General features: G+C 43.2%; 1 protein-coding gene across 7 annotated transcripts in view; it reads left to right on the top strand.

Moving 5' to 3' along the window:
- Sipa1l1 (signal induced proliferation associated 1 like 1) overlaps positions 1-20419 on the top strand; it is a 258641-nt gene that overhangs the window by 50147 nt on the left and 188075 nt on the right. For 4 of the 7 annotated variants that reach the window (XM_052185514.1, XM_052185506.1, XM_052185507.1 and 1 more), the window contains one exon: positions 7367-7433. The exons of 1 other annotated variant lie outside the window; for it this stretch is intronic. The gene's annotated coding sequence lies outside the window, so the exon portion shown is untranslated. Of the gene's footprint in view, positions 1-7366; positions 7434-16590; positions 16704-17642; positions 17764-20419 lie in introns of those variants that run through there. 2 more of the 7 variants (XM_052185510.1, XM_052185512.1) reach the window with 2 other exon arrangements.

Genomic DNA, 20419 nt, shown 5'->3' with positions numbered 1-20419 from the left:
ATCTCTCTAGCCCCCTTTTCTTTCTTTTAAAGATTTATTTAACTTTAATTGTGTGTCTATGTGTCTGTATGTGGATATGGGCGTGTGAGTGCAGTGCCTGTGGAGTCAGAGGACAGTATGGGATCATTAGGTTTAGACTCCTGTGAGCTGCCTGCTGTGGGTACCAGGAGCACACTCTGTCCTCTGCAAGAGTGGCAGGCACTCTTCACGCCATCTTTCACATAACAGCGTAACACAGCAGAAACCTCTGGTTTAATCGTGTGTAGTGAAGACTGCTGGGTGTGGTCAAATAGGGAACTGTGTGCTCTGCTCCTGTCTCATCTACGTGCGTTATAGGTCATCTGCGTCTGTGCCTCTTACACTGTGTGCTTTAGAAAGTTCTAGACCCCCATGTGCTCTTCGTACCTGTTCCCCAGCATGGACTCACATGTGTACATGTGAAGTTTGAGATGTTCTGTAAAATGTGGCCGTACTGCTCTTCTGTCGACATCACTGTCCAGTGGGGACTCTCAGGTCCCAGTCTGTGGCCTAGAGATAATTTTTTCTCTTCTCACCCCTAGCATTCACATGTGTGTACACACCATTTTGCACTAGCATTCACACATGTGTACACACCACTTTGTAGTGGAAGACCATGTTTTGGATTCACTTGGAGTCAATAGGGACACAAATTAATAATTTTCTAACTCTTGCCAGAAGTCTGTTAACTCCTGCGTTAGAGACTGACACTCAGGATTATAGCTATAGACTTACAGTTTTCTAAGCTCTCCTCTAAGGGACCTGCTGTAAAAAAAAAATAGATACCAGAAACATTAAACAATAAATAAATGAAAGAAAGAAAGAAACAAACAAACAAACAAACAAACAAACAAAGATACGTGCTCAAGAGCAGGAAAAGGCTGCTTATACTTTAACTGGGACAGTTGTCTGTCCAGAAGGTAGTAGAAGAAATAAAAACCATAATTCTTTTTTAAGTTTATTAGGGGCATGAAGTCTCCAAATTTTACTTGAAGTCGCAATGCTTTTTAAGCTTTGGTAAGGAGTCTGCATAGCCTCCTCACACTGTTCTTGTTGAGTGACTGCCTGTCCTGACCGGTACCTACTATCCTTTCGTTACTGGTTCTGTTACATGTAGTATCAAAGAGCTCCCATGTAAATGTTGTCACTTGATCCATACAATATTGTTGTGATAGGAGATTTTCTGAGTATTACTGAGGAGTGTCTCAGTCTCACTGGCTGATGGCTAGGATCTGCATGGTAGCCTCCAGCTCCTCAGTCCTTGCTTTCTGGGTCATGCCCTCGAGGGTGCTTTTGTGTACCAACTGGACATAATTATTTTGATTGTCATAATGATTCATTCAGCAGAGGATTTTTTTTTTTTTTTTTTTTTTTTTTTTTTTAGGTTTTTCGAGACAGGGTTTCTCTGTGTAGCCCTGGCTGTCCTAGAACTCACTCTGTAGACCAGACTGGCCTTGAACTCAGAAATCCACCTGCCTCTGCTTCCCAAGTGCTGGGATTAAAGGCGTGCACCACCACTTCTTTCAGCAGAGTTTTATTACAGATACAGAGTCTTCTGGTAGTAAATTTTATCTGGTAACTGAGTTGGACCAGACTACAGGTTGTGGAATGTGATAGGAATTTGCGTGTTGCTCCTGTAGATGGATCAAATTGGCCCATAGGTTTGGTCCCTAACTTCAGGAGGAATCTGTCAACCCACATTTGTCCATGTCCTAAGGACCTTTCTGGAAATGGCTCAGAAGCTTAGAGAACTTGCTCACAGAAGCTAGCTGGTCCGGAATCATGGTGTTTCTCCTGCCCATCCTCCTTTCCACTAGAGCATAGCTGGTGCGTTGAAGCTGTGTATTGTGGCATCTTTCTGTCCCCCTCTGGAGATGGCTATGCTCCTGAATTGTAGGCTTAGGACACTCTTGCACTTTAAGTGGTTGCATCTTTGACGAACATATTTTGAGCTTTGGCTATTTAAGCTCTGAGAAATTAGCATCATCATATAAGGAGGCTACAACATCACAGCCAGGCAGATGCTCTTTCTCCTCTGTTCTCTGAGGGGCCTGGAGTGCCAGTTTTTGTCCAAAGCATTTTGTCTTGCTGGGCTGCCTCCTTACTGACCGTTATTTAGAGAAAAGAGACTTTTTCCTTTACTAGATCCTGGATAGTAGAGGTGGCACTACCTGGCATGTGGTGGAGGGATGGATGCTATAAGTAAGTATATTTCGGTCAGTGGAAGTCAGTTGTAACACTCTCACAGGGAGGGGGAGAGGCGATTGGGTGGTGAGCCTGAGGTATTGGAATAGAACTCAAGATACAGGTTTTCAGTGGCATAGAAAAATCAGGAATCTCTGCAATAAATGTGCACATATGTATGTGAATGCTTCCCTCTGAGGGCCTGGAGACAGCAGCACTCCTTTTTTTTTTTTTTTTTTTTGTGAAAGTACACTGTTCTGTTCCCCACATCTTGGCATCTAAATACTGTTTTCTCACTATGTGGAAGGCAATTGTGGAGCATAACTATTGACAGTTTGTTGAAAATAAAGTATGTATGCAGTCTTATTTTTTAAAAAAGGATTTATGTATTTTATGTGTATGTGTGTCTGCATGTATGTATGTGCATCACACGTGTGTTGGGTACCTACAGAGGCCAGAAGAAGGCATCAGATCCTTTGACTCTAGAGCCATTGTGTGGCTGTGGAAACAAACCCAGGTCTGTTCAAGGGCAGCAAGTGCCATCTCTCCAGCCTTCTGTATAGTCTTAAAGTGTCACCCACTAAATACCAATCACTAAAGGAAAGAACGTAGCTTTACTGTTTGGAAATCTGACAGATACTACCTCAGTTAAGTAGTGTGAGCTCATATTGGAGACATAGTTAGGAATTGTGTTCCACCTAACAGAGTGCAGTTAGAGGCGCTCTTGCATAGGTAGTATCCCTGTTGAAAAGTTGCATAACCTAATCGTAAGGGACTATCAAACAAACACAGATCAAGGGAACATTACACAAACTGGGCAAGGAAACTTCTCCATTGCAGTGATCACAAGGACCAAGGAAGATGAGGAATTGTAAGCATAGCGGAAGGGTCTGGATTGGGTCCATTTATTAAAATAGACATTATTAGGGTAGTTAGAGGAAGATAAACATGGCCTCTGAGGTAGATCATGGTCTTTATATCAGTGCGACATCAGGGGCTCTGATAGTCACGGCTGTAACACTTTATAGGAGAATGCTGTTGTTTGTAGAAAGTACTTGTCAGTCAGCCCTTATAGGCATTGACTGTGGTCAGGTGTCCAGGGAAAAAGATTAATTCTACTATTCCTGCATCTTTTTGTAGGTTTACCAGAATTTACTGAGTAAAGTCAGGCAAAGCCCTTCAGTTGTTTGAATAGCTCAGAACTGTTAGTTTATCACACAAACCATTTACAGGCTTGATGTCTGCCTTTGCTGGCAGCTGCCCTGCCACAGCGCTTTCTTCTGGTCTCTGTCTGGTTTGGGTTTGCAGGTTTGTCAGTAATTGCTGTGTATTATTTGTGCAGTCTTTTATCATGTTTCACCTCTGTCTTGCCTTTGTGGACATTGTTTCTTTGGGAAGCATGGCTTACCGAGATTACATTGTCACAGCATATTCAGAGATTCTATATTTTAAGTTACATTGTGTGCACTGTTTTTTTTTTTTTTTTTTTTTTTTTGAGTTTATTGCCCCTACCACACAGCATCTACTTCCGTTCTGAGCATGTTCTGGGTTTTGAGTTTACTTTACACATTTGTTTCTAATTATGTGTTTAATTGTGGGTATGTGCACATGAGTGCAGGTGCCTACAGAGACCAGAGGAGTCAGATCAGCTAAGTCACAGGCTGTGATGAGTTGTCAGACGCAGTGCTTGGAATCAAAGAACCGGTTGCCAGTCCAAGCTTGTGTTTTAAAGTGCTGGGCCAGTTGGTTGCCTGTCTATAGAGTGTAGACTTGCCAGAAAGAATGTGTGGAGTAGAATAGATGTGATGGTGTGGCTGACTCAAGAATGCGTTCATGTTCTGAGTGGTCTCCAAAGCTTTAGGAGTGAACATTTGGGAAGTGATCTTGGTTTAGAGATTTGTGATTCAGATGGAGTGTGGGCTATAGCAACCTGGGTCACGGTCACATGACCATGGCTGCCTGTCTCTGAGAGCATTACTTTAAGCTGTCTGACAATCTGCCTTTCCTCCAGGACACTGCCTTTCCTCCTTCAACTGTTGCTGAAGACATGGAAGCCCTCCCCTGACATTCTTCTCTAGGGAGGCTGAAGCCTGCCCAGGGCCTGCTCTCTTTGGGTAGGCTAGAGGACATGCTTCTCTGTTCTGTGGCAGTCAGACTAATTTTCATATTTCTCGGAATGATCAAGGAAAAGAGCCTTTAACAAGCCAGAGTCTAGTTACCCGGCACTCAACACTCAACGCCGCCCACACATGCAGGCTTTTGTGTAGCTATTTTCCTCTAGCTGCTTTTACAGTGTAGGTGGCCTTCTCCTGATTGCTTTTGACAGGAAATTGAACAACCTTTCTTTTTTGGAACAGAATATATTTTACTGCAGAGAGTGGAAAAAACAAACAACAAAAAGAAGTGTTTATGTTTGAAATTTTATTATGAGTTTGATATAAAGACCAATTTAAGTCCAGAAAAAAGTTGTGAGGGTGTGCAGGGGTCAGGGTTACATTGCAAACTATGTGCTGCAGTTCCTGAGTCTCCCTGGTAACAGCTGAGCGTCCACCCCTCAGGCCTCTCTTCTTGTGTCTCTTTGATCAGGAATTAGGCTTTGACCTAGTCTCCGTTTCTGGCTCTTGTTGGAGCCCTTCTTGTTGTGGAGGCGGTGTGAGCGCCTGTGCCCACGGGAGCCTTGCTTCGAGCCTGTGTGGGCCCTGCCCATGTCATCCTGGGCTTTAGGTTCCACATCCCTCAGTAATACTTGCTGAGGGTCGGGTTAACCCCTTGTCCCGAGGTCTGTGTGAGAGGTCCTGCCACCTACCACAGGCTTTTGGGAGCCCCAGACTTTCTGTCCCTTGGGCTGTGAGTGCCTCTGCTCATCTCTGCCTGCTGCCTGGGTCCATTTAGCTGTGCCAGCTTGTAGTGGTTGAGCCTGACTTGGGCAGTCCATGTGCATCACTGAGGATCTGAAGCAAAATGTCAGCCTTTATTCATACTGGGTCTGATTTGCTTCACCTGAAGCCTCATCCAGTTTGAAGGGAACATTTCTGTTGGAATCTGTGTGTTCCTGTGTCATATTCTTTTTGAATTAGTATGTTTGTTCTTGTACCATGTGTTTTATCAGTCAGCTGCCAGGTATGCCTTGTTTATGCAGTAAGCTGGTTATAGCTCAGGTCATGAAGACTAACAAAACAGCCTCTGTTTTGAGAGTTAGTGGCTATCTTTCCTCATCCTGTGGGTATAGTCTATACCACAGAAGCCAGGCTTCTGGGAATGGCATGTCTCTTCTCTGAGCCGTGTGACTCAACACCCCTTAACTGGTTCTTTCTCTCACAGGTTGTATCTAGAGCTGTATGTACCTTTTAGCTGTGGCAGCTCAGGAAAGGCTGTTGCAGGCCCCTCTCCAGCTCTCCTACACATAGTACCTTGGTACACCCTGCTTTGAATGTCAAATTAAAGTAAGCTTAAAAGTCTTTATGCTTGGTGAATGAAGGCTAAGACTCTTATTGTTCAGGACAACAGGCTGGACAAAGAAAATCCTTGTCTCACAGGACCTGGGGTTATATGAGTAGGACTCAGCTTTGGTTAGTATCACTGTTTTTAGGCTTCATTCTTTATGACTAGGAAGAGTTTGAAGTAGGGTTTAACCTCAGCAAATGAGAAAATTTCCTTCTTGGGAAGCTTTTATGAACATAGTTTGATTCAAAGATTTTTGGAAATCTTTGAACCATTTATCCCAATGTTTAGGACCATGGATGCTGGTGAGCACCTTGAATCCCAGCACTGAGGCAGGCAGATGCAGGCAGGTTGGTTAAGTTCAGGCCAGCCTGGTCTACATACTGAGATCTAGACTAGCAAGGGCTGCCTAGTCAGACAGTGTCTAAAAATAAAAACTAAACCAAAGCAAAGCAAACCAAATAACCCCTTTCTTGCCATTAATGATATTAGAATGAATCTGTATTTTTTAATAAGTAATGTATAGAAAAATAGCTTTCATAGAAGTTTATGGCTTTATGGCTGTGGTTGGGAGTTTATCTGTCTGAAATGAGCAATATTTGGAATTATAGAATTTGGGAGCTAAAGATATGGCTGGGTTAAAAAGCACTGGCTGTTCTTCCAGAGTACCCAGGTTCAATTCCCAGTCCCCACAGGGCAGTTAACATGTGTTCCAGGGGATCCTGGACTCTGCAGGCACTAGGCACTGAAATGACAGACATACAATTAACAAGACATCCACACAGTATAAAATAAAGCAAAAATGAATTACAGAATTACCTTGGGTGTATATGTTAGTGTGTGTGCATGCGTGCCCATACATGAGAGTGTCAACTGGATGACATTCCTCAGGAGCTCTCTACCTTGTTTTTACCATGAGGTCTCAGTGGGACCTATGACTAGGGTAGCTGGCTGGCCATGAGCCCATCTGCCCCTTTCCCCCTCCGTAGTTCTGGAAGTATGAGCATATGTCACCTCGCTTGGCTTTCGTGTAGATGCTGGAGCTCAAACTTGGGTCCTTATTGCTTGGGTGGCCATGCCTTTATTGACTGGGTTGTCCCTTTAGCTCCCAGCATTGTAGAAATTCTAAATCCTATAAGCACAGAGTTGCTTTGGAGGGAGGTTTCTCAGTCTTATTTATTTCTTCTCTGGGCTAGGCAATTCTTTTTGGGGGTCTAGCACTATCCCTGGTGACAGTCCCATGTCCCTTCTCTAGTTAGGAAAACTAACAATGCTCTAGATTGCAAGGTTTCACAGGGCATGGAGTTGTGCCCCTGAGAATCTCTTCTTCAGATCAGCCCTTCTGTGTGAGGTGGAGGTGGGTTCCCATAGTCAGCTGGTGGCTGAACTATCAGTATCTCTTCCTGCAGACTTTTTACAGGTCCTGGGCCTGAGTTTCACCTGATGTGTTCTGAACTGGTTGCCTGGGGTATTGCCCTGGAATATCAAATGTCTGTCTAGACAGGTTTAAGTGTAGATTCTTTGAATAAAAGTGGCTCTTGGTTAGCCTATGTTTATTTAAATGTATAAATTTTCATATAAATATTGAAATTAAAGGAAGTTTTGCATTAGAATTTTATTAAGAATATTTTTTTGGCTGTTTACTTACTGTGAGGTACAGTTGCATATTTTCTAAAAATCAAAAATAGCTATTATACTAAAGTTTAAAATTATTTTAATTTAGGTTTTGAGAGATTGCCACAATTTGGATTCACAAGCAAGATTTCCTGCAAACCTTCAGATGGAGTGAGGTGAGTGGATGCACCCGGCACCAGCGTTGGAGGGAAATGCCCCTTAGACTGGAATACAAGGCTGCTACTTATTTTTGACTTACCCAGTGTGAGTTTCTGGCTGGTTTTTCCCCTTTGTCATTTTCCTGTTGATGGGAAAAGCAGACAGTTTGCAAAGGCTGCTCAGTTCCACTCACTGACTTCTGAGCAGCTCTCTTCTTGTTGTGGTGTTGTTAGGGCCAGAGCAGGGCCCTGGCTGTCCTATTGGGGCCTGCTAAATCTCTGTCCTCCATAGGCAGACACATGATAGTGAGAAACAGAAAAAGGAGACTTACTCAGTTTGGCCACTGTGGAAAGAGGAACAGAGAAAGCGGTCTAGTGGCCCCCACACCCTGCCCAAGTCTGTCTCCAGAGGACTTCTTGAGGATTATTAACCTAATCCTCAAAACAGGTCGTAAGGGTTTCATGAGTCAGTAGGCTGGGAGTCAAGGTGTGGGCCTACTTATCGTTGTCTGGCTTCAATCTCTCCTGTGAGATGTTTGACAAATTGTGAGAACTGTGTGAGACAGGGTCCTGCTGTCCCTAACAGTAGGGCCCAGACCCCTTTCTTCCAGTGTAAGACTCTGGGGCCACTGTCCGTCTCAGTGGTCTGACAGCCTAAGCGTAGAGAGAGATGTCTTGGCTCTTGTAGGATGGTTGGTTGTGTTAACAGTTAAAATAGTTTTCTCCTGGTTACTTAAGCTGCTTAGGTTTCCTGTTATATACTTCTGATTCTGTTCATGACAGATACGCAGAGACAGTCTTCTCTGTTTTTCTTACATTTTGATGTGTTTCTGTCCCAACCCTGTTTTGAGCAAGAATGTGCTATCGAATCCACACTCTACAGTTAGAAGCACTAAGCTCATGAGCAGGGCAGTGGCTGAGTCACTTCTCCTTCCCCTTCCTGACTCCTGTGCTGCTGCTGATCTTCATTTTTAGTTTTAAAGTATGCATTCATAGTGTCAGAAAATTGTCAAGACAGAAGGAAGAAATCACCCACAAACACCAACCTGTAATATATTACCTATATTTATAACTGCAGCCTGGAATAGTTTTGATTTCTTGGTTCCTTATATACCAGACTCTTATTTCTTTTTATAGTGGTCACAGTACATTGAGTGGGTCTGGGTTTCCTGCCATGAGTATGAGTACTTTGGCTTTGCTTTTTGTTTTCTCCCCCTCTGTTGAAAATAAGATGCTTTGTATTCCTTTGTATATATTGCATTTTATTTTTGTTTAAATTTTTCTCAGTAGTAAGAATATTGTTGGTGACTCACACCTTTAATCCTATTGCTTGGGAGGCAGAGGCAGGTCCTTAGTTTGAGGACAGCCTGGTCTACAGAATAAGTTCTAGGACAGCTAAGGCTATACAAAGAAACCCTGTCTCAAAACTAAGCAAAGCAAACCAAAACCAAAACAAACAAACAAACAAAAAAAAAATCAAAAAAAACCCACAAAAATATTACCAAAAGAAATTAGTTTTGTGGTTTTTATAAAAGCATACCTGGGGCTGGAGAGATGGCTCAGTGGTTAAGAGCACTCACTGACTGCTCTTCCGAAGATCTTGAGTTCAAATCTCAGCAACCACATGGTGGCTCACAATCATCCGTAACAAGATCTAATACCCTCTTCTGGAGTGACTGAAGATACCTAGAGTGTACTTACATATAATAAATAATTTTTTAAAAAAAAGATAAAAAATCATAAATGCCTACTTGGCACTATGGTTTTATTGTGAGTGGAATAAAATTCTCAAATGTTGAAATTAGAAATATTTTGGAAACTTTTAATACTGATTACCTAGAGACCACAGAATCCTATTTTAAATGAATTTTGGGATGGGGTAATTCAAATTTTTAAAAAGGAATACATATGTTTAATAAAATCTTTAGGGTTTCTCTGTGTAGCCCTGGCTGTCCTGGAACTCACTCTGTAGACCAGGCTAGCCTTGAACTCAGAAATCCTCCTGCCTCTGCCTCCCAAGTGCTGGGATTAAAGATATGCGCCACCATTGCCTGGCTAATAAAATCTTAAAATGATAAAGAGATGAAGGGTGGTTAAGTCATCAAATGATAGATGCATGGGTACTGTATGCACATGCCTGCTTTGTGCTGTTGGAGTTACAAAGGCATGTTCCATCAGTCTGGGATGTAAAGATTGCTAGGATGCTCTACAGAATATCAGGGAGACATATAGGAACCTTCATGGGGAATTACCTTATTTAGTGGTTCCCCTGGAATAACAAGACATTTTATTAGATTAATTAAATCTTTGCATAGCTCGTTATACCTGTTCCTCAGCAGAATGAGCCTAGGCTTGTTCTAATATTTCTGAAAATATTGCAGCATTTAGATTAGTTGTGGAAGGAGAACGCTGTATTGAGAAGACTAGCCCAACCCAGAGTGAAGGAGGCACTTTCTCCATGTTCTGGGCTACCATAAGTTCAGCTCTCAAATTCAGATCAACCCAGTGGTTTTGGTTTATATCGGTCTCTTTGGTTCTATTACTTTGTGCTTAACCTTGATCTCTGACTGGTGCTGAAATAAAGACCTTGAGAATTTTCTTATCTGCTGTTTTGTTATAAGAAAAATTACATAAGAAGTCAGCTCCTCTGGGTGACTAGGTCCAGGAGGCAGCCAAGGTTATCAGTGCATCTCACCTCTGTAAACCTTTGTTCAGGGCTTATGGCTCCCAAAAGCCCGCTGGGTAACTGGAGCATTGCTTTCAAAGCAGCTTTCTATTTCTGACTTTCCTTGAATTTCAGGAGAGAAATTGGAGAAGGATTATCTGTAAAAGCGTCTTTAAAGCACTCGGCACACCCCTCGGCTGTGTCTTACGGCCGCTCTCCTCTCATGTTTAATAGTGGTGCAATTTAAGAACGTTTTAGATCTCTGAAAGTTTTAGCCATTTGAAAAGGTCATTCTTTGGTTATTTATTATTATTATTATTATTTTATTAGTTACACATTTCAAAACTCAAACCCAGCATCCATCTTTGGAGCCTCAGGAATTGCTAATAGTTTTTTTTTTTTTTAATTTTTTTATTCGATATAATTTATTTACATTTCAAATGATTTCCCCTTTTCTAGCCCCCCCCTCCCCGAAAGTCCCATAAGCCCCCTTCTCTTCCCCTGTCCTCCCTCCCACCCCTTCCCAGTTCCCCGTTCTGGTTTTGCCGAATACTGTTTCACTGAGTCTTTCCAGAACCAGGGACCACTCCTCCTTTCTTCTTGTATCTCATTTGATGTGTGGATTATGTTTTGGGTATTCCAGTTTTCTAGGTTAATAACCACTTATTAGTCAGTGCATACCATGATTCACCTTTTGAGTCTGGGTTACCTCACTTAGTATGATGTTCTCTAGCTCCATCCATTTGCCTAAGAATTTCATGAATTCATTGTTTCTAATGGCTGAATAGTACTCCATTGTGTAGATATACCACATTTTTTGCATCCACTCTTCTGTTGAGGGATACCTGGGTTCTTTCCAGCATCTGGCAATTATAAATAGGGCTGCTATGAACATAGTAGAGCATGTATCCTTATTACATGGTGGGGAATCCTCTGGGTATATGCCCAGGAGTGGTATAGCAGGATCTTCTGGAAGTGAGGTGCCCAGTTTTCGGAGGAACCGCCAGACTGATTTCCAGAGTGGTTGTACCAATTTGCAACCCCACCAGCAGTGGAGGAGTGTTCCTCTTTCTCCACACCCTCTCCAACACCTGCTGTCTCCTGAATTTTTAATCTTAGCCATTCTGACTGGTGTAAGATGAAATCTCAGGGTTGTTTTGATTTGCATTTCCCTAATGACTAATGAAATTGAGCATTTTTTAAGATGCTTCTCTGCCATCCGAAGTTCTTCAGGTGAGAATTCTTTGTTTAACTCTGTACCCCAGTTTTTAATAGGGTTGTCAGGTCACCTGCAGGAATGCTCCTTGACATCCTGCAGCCGTGGTGCTGAGGGGGGGGGGGAAACCAGCGCAAGCTGCCCCATATTTGGATTCCACCACCAAGGTTCCATATAGCCAGTGTGAGGGTCTCTGAGATAGACGGCATCTGTGCTGAGTGTACAGCCTCTCCCTTCCCAGCTGCTTTCTCCAGATAGTGCCAGCGGTCTGCATGGCATGGATGTTGTGGTGGGCATTGTCAGCACCCCAGAGATGGCTAAAGCATAGCTTTTATGCAGAGGTCATGCCATTTTATTTATTTGTTTGTTAGTTTATTCTGAGACACATTTCACTCAGCTGCGTAGCCTAGGCTGGTTTTGGACTCATAGTAAGCCTCCTGCTGTTGTCTCCTGCGTCTTGGGGTGACAGACATGAACCAACAAGATCTAGGTTGCATTTCATCTTTTTATATAAGGGACTTGTGTATATGGGTGTTGGAATCTGCGGGGCCCTGGAATCAGCCTTCCCCCAGGTACCGGGAACCTCTGATTTTCACCTTCATCTTAGAAATTGTCTTAGCCACGGTTGACAATTGTTGCGATGAGACACCATGACCAAGTCAACTCATAAAAGTTAATGTTTAGTAGGACCTACAGTTTCAGAGACTTATTACAGTCCATGTCCACCACTGTGGGGACCATGGCAGCAGGCAGGCGGATGCTGGAGAAGTACCTGAGAGCACTCATCTGAAGACACCCACAGGCAGAGAGAGAGAGGCTAACTGAGAATGACTAGGGCCTTTGAAACCTCAGAGCTCACCACCAGTGGCACACCTCCACCTGCAAGGCCATGCCTCTTCCCTTGCTGGTGACATTCTCTTTCAAACTACCGTATCTTATTCATTTTAAAGTTCATCCTTTTTTCTTTCAAATTCTTTTCTACTATTGAAGGATGCCTTTTCTGCTTTTCTTCTGCTATGCTGAATATTCCTCCATAAGGAACACAAGTTAATAAAGGTGCCTAGGACAGCTTTAATCATCTAGTGAGACCTAGGAAGCCAAGGCCTGTCCTTTAGCCTGGGCTGCTTAGTTTAATAATCAGAACTGCTGGACACTTGAGTTGCTTGTCTTAGCACCAACACTGGAGGATGCTGGTCTGGTCTGTCTGCTAGGTCTAGGCAGAGAAGTGGTTCACATCCTGTGTGTCAGGATCCCGTTGTGGGGAGCGTTGAACAACCCTTTCACAGGAGTCTCATATCAGATATCCTGCATATCAGAATTCTATATTATAATTGATAACAGCAAAATTACAGTTATGAAGTAGCAACAAAAATAATTATGGTTGGGAGTTATAACAACATGAAGAACTGTATTAAAAGGTCCCCGTTGAGAACCACTGAAGTAGAGCTTCCTTTTGGGGTGCATCTCTCACTGAGCTCTCTCACCGAGCAGTTTCTGGGACCTTGCCCTCTAGGTGGCCCCCTCCCTCCTGAGTGTGCCTTTTCTAGAGAGGGGCCGTCCAACGCAGAGGCCGGCCTTAGAAGGCCCTGCACAGTATACAAAACCTTGTGCTGTGTATGCACTTCATAGACACATTATGAAATTGATCGCTCCTCTATTACTAAAATTATCTGTGAGCATTATTATTCTAGAATTGTGTTTTGGCTGAGCATGCCTTTTTCTTTCCCTTTAAAAGCATCTTTAGTAAATTCTTTGTAAGAACTCAGAAGCATAAAATGTGTAATGCTTGATGTCTACGATAAATTCTGTGCTTTACATAGGAAAGCTTCCTCATAGGTTTCCCCAGGGTTGTCTTTTGCTTTGCGTTTTTCCTTCCTCGTATGGAGTCATGGTTTCCTAGATAAGTGAAGGATTGGTTTCCTGTCCTTTTATTTCACTTCACTTATTTGCATTCAGCCGTTTGCTTCTAGTGAGTGAATGGTCAGGGAAATTGAAAATAGCTCCTTTTTTTCTTTCCCTGAAAACCCAACTAGAAGGGCTAACTTTGGTCACTTATTCCTTAGAGCACATTTACTAGGCCTATCCTTACTGAAGAATCTTCAGAACACTAAAGGCCTACAGAGGCTGTGCTGCAGGAGAGTGAAGACATGCTTTTGGGCTGGAGCACAGGCTCAGTCAGTTGATAATCAGAACACACATTTAAAGCCCACTTGTGATCCTAGTGCTGGGGAAGGAAGGATAGGCAGAGTCCTGGGACTCCCTGGCCAGTCAGTGGAGCTGAAGAGGTAAGCTCTGTGTCCCAGGAAGAGACTATTCTCAAAATGCAGGCTCTTGAGGAAAGGAGCTACCCTGGAAGTTGACTTCTAGATTTCATGTGCATATAGTACATATACATGGCCACACACACACACAGAGGCACACACACAGAGACACACACACAGAGACACACACACACACTATTGCTGTTTTATGGAATGTGTGACAGAACAGGGAAATAATTTTTGATGGCACATCCTTTAGGCACTAATTGGCCTTAGGTATGAGAATGGCAGGAGACCCAGTCTGAGATGCTGCTGCCTTGCTGGGCCAGCAGTCCAGAGAGAGCTTGGAGCTTCTCCACAGCCACAGCTGTGGAATTGTCTGTCACCTGCCCCTTCTCATCCTCCCCCGTGCCCTGTGATTTCCTTATCACCAGCAGATGAGAATAGATTTATATCCCAAAGATTCTCCCTACCCTGACGCTGGGTCAGGTACACAAAAAAGGTTTGAATATTCTGAATATCTTGCTTCCCCTTGGGAAGACTGGGCAGTGTTCCTTCAGTAAGCTGTTCAAGTTTCACAGTGGCACTGAAGGGACAACAGATGCAACCTGAGATGAGCAAGCCAAGGTTTTGCTACTTAAATGCTGATAATCTGAATTATTGAAGGTGTATAGTAAGTAGCAGAGGACTGGTTGTAGAAGCTTTTCTCTGTGCTGAATGACTGACCTTGAGTGTGGTGTGCCCTGGGTCACATTTACTATCACTGCTGTTGACCTTTCTCCTTGTCAGGACCAGCTCATTTTCACTAAATTCTTTTCTTACCTCTATGTTCTGAAGAACATAAGAACTGAGTAGCTTCTGACATTCAGGGGACTCTTGGTCTCTTAACCTTACTCTGCTCACAGCAGTTCCTGGTCACAGGAATTTGAGCTAAATTGTCTTTGGAGTGCTGTCTGCTTTTTTGGGTGGGGTTGGAGAGAAGACTGTACTGTAGTTTTATTCCCTCTTCCCCTCCCACTCCCTCCCTTCTCTTCCCCTCTCTCATCAGGGTTCCTGCTGTGTTGCTCAGGCTGACCTTGAACTCAGGGTGTCTCAGTTTCTCACTCTTGGCTTTCCTTTCTTGTTATCTAGTAACTTTGGAATTTCCATGCTGGGCATAGTGCTCCTGTCTGTAATTCTAGCACCCAGGAGACTGAAGCAAGAGCCCTGCAAGCTCTGGGAGACAACGTGGGCCCCTGTTTCAAAACAACAGAAAACAGAAGCGGGGGTGGGGGAGGGAGAGAGAGAGAGAGAGAGAGAGAGAGAGAGAGAGAGAGAGAGAGAAAGAGAGAGAGATCTGTCAGTAAGAATAGACTTGAAAGCTCTGAAGAGCTTGCACCTTCTGGATGTAGATAGACTAGGTGGGGTAGGAATTGTCCAGGTCTCAAAACTGTCTCCTTCCACCTCTTCTGATCTGCAAAGGTTGGTGTGCAGAAGCATTGGCTTCTGGGAAGCCAGAACATCAAGTGCAGGTGCACGTATGGAGAAGCTCGGAGGAGGCTTGGTTCTCCTGGCTCTTCCTACAGGTGGTCTGTCAGAGCTCCGGAGCCCTGAGTAACAGGGAGAGTTTAAAACCTTGCCCTTTTTCGTTTTCTCTTTTGTTTTTTTGAGACAGGTTCGCTGGCCTTGTCTTGCTTGGTGCTTGCTCTGCAGCCCTCAGTGCCCTAGACCTGCCTTTGTCCTCCTTCATCCTAAGATTATAACTCAAGGCGGGGTGGCTGGGGAACCTGTCCTTTTTAATGTGCCAATCTTTAAGCACACTGTATATAAGAGGAACGTTGTGACTGGCTTTGGTGATGTCTCAGTAACTTCTATGAACAGCAAGCATGAATGCTAGGTCCTATCTAAGGGAAGCCATGCCATGGTGAGGACTTGTCTGTCTCGGGAAGACAACTTTGCTCTTCTTGTTAGGGAAGATTTTTAAAGCAAGAGAATTTAGGGATGAGTGCTGTAGACTTGAAGGAAATCACTGGTCATATCTACCTGTAGTGTACTGAGTGCCTGTAGGGTACATGTGCAGGGTGGGCTTCTTGGAGGAGGAGGAGGCACCTCTTGAAACACTGTTGTCCATAGTAGCTTCCTAAATAAGAAGGGGTTTATGGGTACTTGAGGTGAGCTTTCAAAGGCTGAGGTAATTAATGATGACTGCTAAGGGGCAGTAGACTTAATGTTTTAGGAGAAACTTTCTTTAAAAAGATGTCACTACAGTTAACTACAGTTGGACCCTTTTTTGTTATTTAAAGGTTCTGTTTTCCTAGTTAGTTCATCAGTAGGTTTGAGAACTTAGCTTCGTTAACATTTATCTAAAGTTTCTGCAGGCTGGAGAACAGGGAGGTGATTGTGCTCTTGCAGGCCCTGACCTTCTGGAGGAGTACTCCAGAAAAGCCTCCTGCTTATAGACACTCACCTGGACTGCGCCCGCCCGCATCTCTGAGAGCAGACCCAGGCTGGCTCCCACCACGTGGAAGCCAGCTCTTAATAGTGACGGGAGCCCCACAGTTTCAGTTCAGGGCTGCCAATGCCATTTGTAGCATTTCTGAGAGAGTTCCTCTTTCAGTTACTAGTAAGTTCCTCCCCTCCCCCCCAGAAAAAAGAATATTTGTGTCGGGATGTCATGGTTCATAATGAATTCCCCAGCACAGAGCTTCAGGGGCTCATTTAAGCATTCGTGTCAGCTGTGATTTAGTGTTATTTCCTGCATTTCAAAAACTGTTAGAACCTTATGTAGCGATCTCTTATCAGATACAACTTACAAGTATTTTCTCCTGTTCCGTGGGTTGCCTTTTTACTCTGTTGGTCGTCTTTCAAAGCTGAGTTTTTATGAGAAACTTCATGTTGTAATTTTCCTCTTACTGTCTTGTCAGAGGTCATTGCAGTGAAGCGATGACCTTTTTCTCCAGGGAGTTTTTTAGTTTGGGGTTTGCATATTCCTCTTTGACATACTTTAAAGTAAGGTTTGCATGTTAAGTTCCCATTCTAGGGTTTTGCATATACATCTTTTGACACACTTTTAATTAAGGTTTGGTATGTGTAGTTCTCATTTTATCGTGTGGCATGCAGAGAGTCATTTGCCCAGCAGCCCAGGTTGAGTAAGACTATCTGCCTTGGTGAGCTCCTTGACCTTGTCTCTGAGGATTTGTGTCTGGTTCTCTGGCTGGGTTTTGCGTCTGTCTGTCTGTGTGCTATGACTACACTGTTTTGATTACTGTAGCTTTTTAGTAGAGTTTGATACTAGTCTAGATCACATTGGCTATTTGATTTCCTGAAACTCTATTTTAGGTTTTTTTTTTTTTTTTTTTTTTTTTTTTAGGGGTTGGGGTGGTAGAAATTGTCCTGGAGTTTAGATAAGGATTAGCTTATATCTGTAGATTGCTTCAGGTAGTATGGCGTCCTAACAGCTCCATCTAGTCTGTGTACACTGGAGGAAGGGTTCTCTTACATCTTTTTCAGCTTTTCCACAGTTTTCGCTGAACTCAGTGTGGATAGAACTGCCCTTTCAGTGTTCTTTCCAAATGCTCGCTGTCTGTGGGATCACAGCTCAGTTTTGCACCCAGCCAGGCTTCCGAATTCATGTGAGTTCAGTTTTATTTTTGTGGACTCTTTTGGACTTTGCATGTAATATCTATAGATAGAGGCCGGCTTAGATTTTCTTTCTCAGCTCGAATGTCTGTTTCTTTTTCTCACCTGAGTGCTCTGGTTAGACCTTCTGATACTGTAGTGGGTAGAAGTAAGGTCGTGGTCACATCTGTACCTTGTTTCTGGTCTCTGAGGAAATGCTTTGTCATTTCCTCATCACTGAGCGTCACTGTGGGTTTTCATGACTGGATTAACTTGGGTGCTTTTCCTCTAGTGCTAGTTCTTGTTTTCTTTGTGAGGAGTATTGAGTTTTGTTAACTGCTTTTCCCTCTACATCAGTTGAACTGATCATGGGGGGTATTTCATTGGTTCTCGTTGATGTGGTGTATTGCAGACTGATTTGCATGTAGTAAATCACAGTACATTCCAGGAATCAGTTCCACTTGGCCTCCTGTCTACAATCCTGTTGCTATACTGCTCAGTTCGGTTTACTATTATTTTCCTGAGGGCTCTTGTTATTTGTGCAGACTGGCCTGTAGGTTCCTTACAATGTTGCTTGGAGCTGGCATCAAGAGGATATGGCCCTTTAGGGTGAGTTCAGAGGTGATACCTTCTCTCCAGGCTTTTGAAAGCTTTAGGATTGGCTTTGTTTTAAATATTCACCCAGAAAACGAGTTAGTTCAAAACCTTTCTTTGTCAGGAGATTTTTTCTTTGGTTTCTGGTTTCTGCTTTTTACTAGTTACAGGCTCATTAAGCTTGTTTCTTCATGATAATAGTTTCGGTACATTTTGTGTTTATAGAAATTTGTCTACTTACTAGCTTTTTTATCGGCCCCTTTGTTTCTGTGAACTCTGGTAAACTGTCCCCACTCTGCTGGTGATTTTAGTACCTGAACCTTCCACACTGGTGAGTTCCATTCTCCCTCCCGCACAGAATAAACTTTCAGTCTCTGCTTTTTCCTCATTGTTTTTCCTTCTCTCTGTTCTGTTTATTTCTGCTTCCATCTTTTTTCTCTTCCTAGCTTCTGTTTAGTTTCTTGTCTTTCTGGTTCTATAATTGTAGTTAGCTCAGTGATTTGGCATTTCCTTTATATGGAAGAGTTGACTATTGTACATTTCTCCTCAGCCCTGTCTCTGCTGTAACACTGTGTGTTTTGAAATGGTGTATTTTATTCTCTTGGTTCAGTTGGCTGTTTACTAATGTATTGCTCAATACTGGTGATGATTTTATGATTTTTCTGGCTTTATTCCTGTAACTGACTTCTAACTTATTTCTGTTGTTTGGGAAAGATATTTTGCATCTTATCTAGTTTTACAGTTTATTGCGACCTACTTCCTGGTCTGGCTCTGGTTACTCCTGGAGTGTTTGAGAAGAATGTTCATGGTTGGCCTACTAGTGTTCTCTTTGCAGTGGGTGTAGCTGGTTGCTTGTGCCTCCTTCTCCTGTTCGGTCCAGTTCTACTTAGTATTGAAAGTAGAATGTTAAAGTCTAACACTTGCTGTAGAGTAGTAGCCCTTGTTTTTAGGATTTTAAAGTATTTTGGTGATCTGCCATTAGATACACAAAGCTTGCTGTGCTTTTTAAATTTTCCTTGGATGCACAACTGCATTTGAACGTCTTCCTAGTCTTTCCCCTCTCCTGTAGTCCTGACTCTCAGTCCAAGAACTTAGGGAGAGTTAGACAGACATTCTGTCTCTGAGTTACACATCTCTAAGCTCTAATTTTTAAATGTCCGGTTCATTATTATCTGCCTGGTTTGTGAAGAAACAAGGACAATCAAAGTGTATGTGTGCTGGCCTTTTAAAGCCTTTCAGTCATTCCAGTGGGGGAGAAGAAAGGCTGAGCATTATGGTGAAAGGCAGCCAGCAGTGGCCTGTGGCTGGGCCTCTACGATGCTCACGTCCCAACACAGACACCACTCTGTGATAGCCCCACTCTGCCACCATCACTAGCCTAAGGACCGCCTTTAGACTTTTAGAGCCTCAGCTCAGGCCAGACCAGGTTGGTGACTTTGAAGCTGAAAAGAATTTTGGGATTGGCCAATTTAGTGAAATCAAGTTGGGAGATTTTATTGAGGATATTTTAATAGAGGTTTAAGCATGGGGTTTACAAGAGAGAGAGAGGCTTTTAGAAGAAAGTCACACATAGCCTGAGTAGAAGCATGTGCTTCGCAGGGGTGGGGGAAGACTGAGACCTACCAGAGAGGAGAGTAAGCAGTTAGCCATCCTTCTCAGCCTTAGCTCTGAATGCCACTGACTCTAGGTAACATCTCGAAAGGTTGCTAAGATAATGTGTTTCCTTCTTTTTCCTTTGATAAGGGGTTTGTGTGCTACCTAGTGTGCACACCAGCTCTCTAGAGTTACTTTGTGTGAATTATAATCTGATAAGGCTAAGCCAGAAACCATGCCAACTGACTAAAGAGCTGTAAGAGTCCTATATAACTGCGGTTTTATAGCTGGGAGGTCAGAGTGGCCCTAAGCTGTTTGGTAACTGTTCTGGAATTTTTGTTTTACTGTTGGTAACATCTTGGATTGGATCTCACCATGAGAGAATCTTATTTATGACCACCAAATATTCCTCAGTTTTCCTGCCCCATGATGTCTGGCTTAGCTAGGAACAAGGGCACACTGCCTGGGTACCTGCTGAGGTCAGGAGAAGGTGCTGTAGTGGCCTGAAGTGAGACTGACCAAAACTAACCAGTGTTCTGCCTGAGCCTGCTCCTGGCAGGGGACACCAGCGCTCCAGATGTGTCACACAGATTCTGTCAGTGCGGTTGTCCCCTGTGTAGGAACAGACCCTCCATGCCTTTTCTTCAACTTCTAGAAGTCTGGGTTTGTTTTCATTTTACTTGTAGATACTTTATTTCCCCATTAAGCACAGTCCGCGTGTCTGTAGTGTGGGTAAGTCCTGGCTTCCGGTCTCCTCTCACTCCAGCTGGCTTCCTTGTTTTCCAGATACTAATATGCTGTCTTGGCTTTTTAATTTTTTAGTTTTTTTATAATTAAAAGTATTGGGTTCCTATACTTCAAAAGCCCAATATAATTGAGACTATATCTAATATCTGTACATTTTTCTTTCATTGATGTTTTGGAGATCTTCTCATGTTAATATAAATCTAGTAATATAGTTAATATAAATCTATAAAACCAGCATTTGGCTTTGGATTTACTTTAACATTAATACTGTCCAACCAAAAGAAACCTCGTTTAGAACGTGTGCCCGGGAGGCTGTGCTGGGCACAGGCCG

Source organism: Apodemus sylvaticus, chromosome 6, assembly GCF_947179515.1.
Source record: "Apodemus sylvaticus chromosome 6, mApoSyl1.1, whole genome shotgun sequence".
Classification (NCBI taxonomy): Eukaryota; Metazoa; Chordata; class Mammalia; order Rodentia; family Muridae; genus Apodemus; species Apodemus sylvaticus.
This window is presented reverse-complemented; position numbering and strand designations above follow the sequence as displayed.